Below are 6000 nucleotides of genomic sequence, written 5' to 3'. Positions count from 1 at the left end.
GAACCCATGTATGTGACTTGATAGGACCGATCACAACTAACCATTGTGATTTGGTATGATCAATCACATAGTAGTCTTGGAATACTGGGAAACCAATTATAAACTTGTTTGGAAGTGTGGTATAACTGATTCCAAGAAGCAAATCCATATAAATATGAAATAAGTTTCGGTTTCCAAAAATTTCAGTCGACACGTCTCTTCCCACAGAGTTTCTTCCAAAAAATACCATTAATGGATGCCCGTTGAATGCGTCTGCTGGAGATGAAAAGTCATCTCCATAGGACATGAATTCCTCTTTAAATAGCGAAGAATTTCTCTCATTCTAATAATCAAAAACTATTTCTCCTTAAGCATCTTCAGAAACAATTACAGTGTGTTCTTGGTTGGGTCAAGAGAGTAGAACCTTTAAATCCAGCAATTATTTAGGAAGGGTTGAAATAATTGCCGAAAAGAATCGCAAGGCCTTAAAACTCCAGTGATGCAACACTCTTTTCGTTCTTTGTTTTCATCCTCTATTGTCCTGTATTTTCCAACATTATAGTTTTGTTTATCATTGGCCTGTCCACGTCGTGGAATGCTCCAGCTACCAACAAGTAAGACTCTGCATTTCTTCCCATTTTCCTCTTTATGAGATTTACTTATTTGTGCAAGTGTTGATCTCTATGTTATGTGCAGTCCAAAATTTGTAGAGATAGTTCCAGTAAGATCTCGAACAAGCATTCATTCTCTTGATAAATCCTAGAATATATTATCTTCCTTTGATCCTCTAGTTGTTGTACTTCTATCCCAGCATGTTTTTGGTTATAGACCTGGTCCTCCTCAAGGGTCAACTCAGTCAGTAGAGGTCGAAATGGATAAAAAATACATCTTTTCTAGCCAAGCTACTTTACGTTTCGATAGCTATTCTGTTTGTTATTTGTGTACTCGTTTACTCCTTCTTGTACTGTACTTACCCTAGAGATGGAGACCGCAAAAAAATGAAGGCGCTAATTGAATCTGAGATGCAGCAGTTGGAGTCAGAAAAAATTCTAATGGAAGGAAAATACTCCCACATCGAAGGATTCTGAAGTTCAAGAAAATGAAAAATGTGATTGTCTCATGTAAGTTGTGCAATTGACTGAAATGCAAGATTTGTACTAACAGAAAGTGTAAGAAATTTAATTTGGTTTTCCCTGTATCTTATCCCCATTTTTCCTATTTCCAGTCCCCTTCACAATTTCTACAATCAATTTATTTTTTAGCTTTGGTTTTTCCTAATAACCACTCATAAAAGTCAAATAATGTGCACTGTCAAAAAAAAAAAAAAACTCACATTGAAATGAAATTTTTTACATTGTAAATGTTGTAAGATGAGCAATTTTAGTGAACAGCACGAATCCTTGTTAATGGAAATCAAGGAAATGAGGTCAGTGGTTGAAGAAGTCAATAAGAATTGAGTTCTAACGATGATAACTTACTAAATTCGAAGAAATTGGTCAAGTCCTCTTTTCTACTATACTACTACTACGAGCAGGTGCAATCTTAACTCCAGTTGATGTCTTTGATGTATCTAGTGTAGTTCCTCTATAAAAGAGATGGGTACAGTGTTTTTCCATTGCGTCTCCTTCTTGTCTGTGCCATTTTTACTTTCAAACAAAAAGTTACGTACGCAAAGTAGTTTTTTTTTTTTTTTCGAAAATCACCGTCTTCCAATTGATCATGAACTGCTTAAGATAAATGTTCTGAAACTCAGGATGAAGATACAACCAATATGCAATGGTATGCTTGATAGATTGGATGATCTTGACTGTTGTGGAAGACTTGTTTTTGAAGGCTCTTCTAAAATAGAAGCTGGAAGGGCCTTGATAACAAGTGACTTTCTCGAACAAATCAAGGGGCATGGCCAAGTACTAAGAGCCGTGTGAATTGAATGAAGAATTACCCAGTTCAGATGAAATTCAACCTTAAAAAAATTTCATATGTAGATAGCATTCGAGCAGTGGAGGAGTAAGTGTATTGAGGTTTCTTCATCATTGATGAACATGTAGCAATGGTTTTCCCAGTCTCTCCCCCTTCGTTTGATTAATTTTTTTTCAGTTAGCATTTTATTTTTCGCACCAAGCCAAAGAAAGAAACTGACTTTAGCCGGCCACAATTTGGACCATATTCTCTTTGGGTGAACAAAATCAGTTTGATCCTCTTCACCCATGTTTCTTGTAATCAGCCATTGATAACACTTATTGACAATGAACTCGCCAGCTTGATGGCCATCTTTCCATAGTCTAACATCTGTGGATCTTGACGGAGTAACTCCATTGGTATCGAGAAGGTGCAGGAAAACGCTGAAATAATGGCTGATCTCCCACCCAAATGTCAAGCCAAAAACTGATCCTAGTTCCATTAGCAAGCCTATAGAAACAGTTGGACTTAAAGAGTTCAGTGTACTTGTTGATGCCTTTCCATATGCTACAACCATAAGGTTGCTTAGATGACTTGGTGTGCCATTCTGACTGTGCTAGGCCATACTTTTCCGCGATGAGCTGCTTCCAAAAAGGATTTTTGTTGGTGCCTAACTTCCACAGCCACTTCATGAGTAATGCGACATTCATATTATGCAAATCTTTGATGCCAAGACCTCCTAGAAGTTTCAGTTTCATAAGAATTTCCTTATCCACAAAATGGTATTTCTTGTCATCTGGACCTCCATCCCAAAGAAAGTTACCTATAATTCTCTCTAACTTGCGAATGATGTTAATTGAAGCTTCAAATATGGATAAGTAATATATAGGTAATGTTGATAAAACAGTGATGATTAGGGTGAGCTTACCTCCTCTAGAGAGGTCCTTACATATCCAAGCCGCAAGATACGACTCAAATCTTTCAACAAATTTGTTCCATTTCAGATTGGACCTGTAGAGATCACCCAAAGGAAGGCCAAGATAGGTCGTAGGCAAAGATTGAACTCTACACCCCAAAGATTCAGCAAGAGAATTGACGTTTTGAACATCTCCAACTACCATAATCGCAGTTTTGTGGAAGTTGACCTTAAGGACAGAAATGATCTCAAACCAGATTAAAATATTGCGCAGATGGGAAATGTTATGGTTATCATTTTGGATGAACACAAGAGTGTCGTCAGCAAACTGAAGATGTTTAAATTTTGTGCCACCAGGTATAATTTCAAATCCTTTGAACCATCTAATTTAAGCAGCTCTTTCAAAGATTAAGCTCAGCGATTCAGCTACCAATAAGAACAAGAACGGAGAATGAGGGTCTCCTTGGCGAAGACCTTTAGAACTCTTGAAGCGACCATTTGAGGATCCATTGATGAGAACTGAAAAATTCACATGTGAAATTGTAGCTTCAATCCACTTCCTCCAGATAATTCAAAATCCCATTCTTCGCAGCACGTAGTCAAGAAAATACCATGCAATGTTGTCGTAAGATTTTTGAAAATCGATCTTACAAAGAATACCATTTTGTTGAAACATTTGTGCAGAGTTGATACATTCGTTGGAGATTATTGAACTATCCATGATTTTCCTTCCCTCTACATATGCCGATTGCTGGTGTCTAATAATGTTGGGGAGAACCTTTTTGATCCTTGTGGAAATGACTTTTGAAATAATTTTGTCGATGCTGCGCATTAGACTTATTGGTCTAAAATCGGCTATGAGCTCTAAGTATTGCACTTTGGGAATAAGCAAAAGCAAAGTTGATTTGAGCCTTCAGTCAATCACTTTGTTGCTGTACAGTTCTTCCATCACCTGAAGGATATCGAATTTCATGAAGTCCCACGACTTTCTGATCACAAAAATGGGCATACCATCATGACCGGGTGCTTTATCCTGAGCAAGATCGTTCAAAGCACTAAAATCTTCTTCTTCTTTGAACCTAACTTCAAGCATGTGAGCATCTGTTGCGGAGATAGTTGGAAAAAAAAGGTCTTCCAGTTGAGGTCTAGAGAAAATATCTTCCTCGAATAAACCTTGGTAATATGTGAAAAGGCGAGGGTACCCAAATATACCTCAAGCTAAAATTTTCCTACTTATAAGTCCTTTCTCCGAAAGTGATTGTCTATGGACTGAGTCGAGACAATACAACTAATCGGTTCACACTTCGTGTGATTGTCTATGGATATGACATAGAGACAATACAACAACGAAGTATGTTTACTTGATGAAAAGGTTCGGACTTAACCAAACACAATAGGATTGCTTATCAAGTAAATAGGAATTAACGTTTGTGTAATTTACTTTAATTATAAAAAAACAATTATAATGCGGAATATAAAAGTAAATGACACAGCAAGATTTTGTTAATGAGGAAACCGCAAATGCCGAAAATCCCTGGGACCTAGTCCTGAATTGAATACTCTCAGGATTAAGCCGCTACACAAAATTACACTAACTTCGTATAGTTGAGACCAAGTAACTAACCCTATAGTTCACCTAGTTCCTTCTGTATTCTCACGCCTCCAACTTATAAATAAGTCACGTACTTGGAACAATTCCTTTGGTTCGTATTCCAAACACTAAAGGAACAACAAATCTGTTTGGTATCAAATCTATTCAACCAAGTGATATGAGTCGGACAAATGCTCTTCCGTTTATCTCAACATAAACTCCTTCGTCAGGTCCTTAGATCTATCTTATATTCAATCACCCAATGGTAATCGTTTAAGATTAAGCCAACAACACCTTTAATCCGAAGAATCGTGTTTATGCAGATCTACTCAATTAATCAATCTAACATACCACAAGGATAAAACGATTATTAATTGGATCCTATTTTACCGAAACAATTATTGTGTATAGCAAAGATTATAAAACCCAAGTCAGATCTTTAATATCTTCTTTGTATTGAAATCTTCTTAAACATTCAATGAAAACCTGCACACAATCACTTGAATCTCTTGTGCTCAATCACGCACAGAACGGAGTCTGTTAACAATTGAATTATCACAAGATCGTCTTTAGAACTAACAACACTCTAAAGATCGTTGTCGAAACTTTGAACTAGTTTGAGTGAATCTTATATCAGAAGAGAATATTCTCAAGAATAAACAAACTAGGTGCAATTAGAGTTCAACCACAGTTAGTCAATCAAATCAATAGAAAACAAAAAATAAACCGCAATTATCTAGTTTCCCACCAACGGTACACTCTAGAGCTTCTCAATCCCAAAGAATACTTAAAACTGAGCGGCCGTAAGATATTTCACCTATTTAGGTTACTCTTCTTTCCGAATAGGCGGATACACCAGTAACAACAACAAAAGAGTAAATTTGTTGTTACGAAGGATTAGTTTGCTAGAAAGGAAAACTTCGAGTATTTAAAGACAATGAAGTTTGGACTCCAAGGAATTTACAAAACCGAAAATATTCTCAATATATTCATAAAAGCACAGATTCGGTTTTCATAATTCCTGGAAATGCTCTGTCCAAAAATAACGATCGAAATCTCTCGGAAATCTAATTAGTAAATGCACATTTGTAATTCTGTAATTTCCCTACAAAATGAAATTAATAACCTTAATTAAAAGATTCTTAACTTAATTATGTTTCGATCCTGGGATTCTCTTCCCTTAGCCGTTAAGGAATATCTTTGAACAATTAAATAAATAAACATTCAAAGCACGTGTTCAAAGTTTGTCGACATCTTTACTTTGTAAGTTCTCTTTCACACTTACAACTTTGAAACCGATTTTCCACACTTCCAAACAAGTTTATAATTGGTTCATCTGACTTTCAAGAACTATGTGATTGATCAAACCAACATTCAATCACAATAATGGGTTTAACGGTTCTACCAAAACAAGTTTCGGTTCTACCTCCATGTGAGCATTGTGCATAGTCACACTAGCTTTCCAAAAATTCGGTTGACTAGGTAGTAGGATCGGTTCCCCACATATATATGGTATCTAACTTATATGTGTTGCACATGTCCATAGGATAGATTCCCCGTTCTGCTATAAACCTTGTTGAACCCCATACAAGGATCGGTTCCCTTTGATGTATTG

Source organism: Papaver somniferum, chromosome 2, assembly GCF_003573695.1.
Source record: "Papaver somniferum cultivar HN1 chromosome 2, ASM357369v1, whole genome shotgun sequence".
Classification (NCBI taxonomy): domain Eukaryota; kingdom Viridiplantae; phylum Streptophyta; class Magnoliopsida; order Ranunculales; family Papaveraceae; genus Papaver; species Papaver somniferum.
This window is presented reverse-complemented; position numbering follows the sequence as displayed.